Raw genomic sequence first — 1,612 nt, forward strand, 5'->3', positions numbered from 1 at the left:
ACCTCTTTCCACCTATCACATTTCCGACGCCCCTCCCCCAAGTCCCTCCTCCCTACCTTTTATCTTAGCCTGCTGGACAAACTTTCCTCATTCCTGAAGAAGGGCTTATACCCGAAACATCGATTGTCCTGTTCCCTGGATGCTGCCTGACCTGCTGCGCTTTTCCAGCAACACATTTTCAGCTCATTCTATTCCTTAGGACGCTGGTCACAGAAGAAAAGTATTATGATGCCTTGTACACTTCCAAGGGCTATTCAAAGTCTAAGACTTTAGAATTAAATCTAATTAATTATGAAGAATAAACTTTGACATGTTTGGTAATTAATGCCTATTTGTTACCAGGGCCATTTCAATCTCAATAATTCTCTTTTTTGGTATACCTGTCAGCTGAATTAATTCCATTAATATGATGTCTCAGCTCCCTGCAAATTTTCTGATTTTCAGCTTTACAAAAAGCTAGTATTACCGTATGCAACATATTTTAAATGTTCAGAAAAATAGCATGAAGAATGTACAAAATAGAAGCAGGAGTAGACAATTGAGCTCATCGAGCCTGCTAACACTATGTGTAGTAACTTCTGGAAAAGGATCATAATCACAAAGAATAGCAGATAATTTGGGAATGTATGAGTAAACTGGTAAGGTGAATATCCTCCAATCGTCAGAGGATAATTCCTTGCCTAACTGTCCATGCAGTTTGTACAGTTTACACTTTGGTTGATCATCCACCATTTTATGTACTACATCATTAATTACAGCATGATTAATTTTCATAAGAGTGTTCCTGAATGGACTGCAGGTTCCCGCATTCAAGTTAACCATTTCTCAACTGTTAGCAAATTCACCTCCATTTTCAGCTCATTCTTTGATGGTGTTCTACATCCAACCCATTTTATCCCAAATTTTTATCCACATTCTAATTACAGTCATCTTTAGTCTCGTCATCAAAATGATTAGATTTTGTCCAATGCTTTTTGATTTATTTGAATCACTTTGATATGTGCCGGTATGGAAAAGTTACTATAGACACAGGAACAAATTGACTATAGACATAGGTCATGCTTCTTATATCACATCTTACATCTTTCAGAATTTTCACGAGAATCTTGGAGATGGACAGCGTGGAAACAGACCCTTCAGTCCAACTCGTCCATGCCGACCAGATATTCTCAATTAATCTAATCTCATTTGCCAGCATTTGGCTGATATCCCACTGAATCCTTCCTATTCATACACCCGTTAGATGCCTGTTAAATGTTGCAATTATACCAGCCTCCACCACCTCCTCTGGCAGCTCATTCCATATTCGCATCACGCTCGTGAAAAAATTTCCCCTTAGGTCCCTAATGCACGAAGCATTAGACATAAGATGGATGAGCTTGAGGCTCTTTTGGAAATTGGCAGATACGATATTGTGGGGATAACTGAGACGTGGCTTCAAGTGGACAGGGACTGGGAAATGAATATTCAAGGCTACACGTGCTATCGTAAGGACAGACTGACGAGCAGAGGGGGTGGGGTGGCCTTGTTGGTAAGGGAGGATATTCAGTCCCTTGCGCGGGGGGACCTAGAGTCAGGAGATGTAGAGTCAGTGTGGATAGAGCTGAGAAAT

Source organism: Chiloscyllium plagiosum, chromosome 28 (genome assembly GCF_004010195.1).
Source record: "Chiloscyllium plagiosum isolate BGI_BamShark_2017 chromosome 28, ASM401019v2, whole genome shotgun sequence".
NCBI lineage: Eukaryota > Metazoa > Chordata > Chondrichthyes > Orectolobiformes > Hemiscylliidae > Chiloscyllium > Chiloscyllium plagiosum.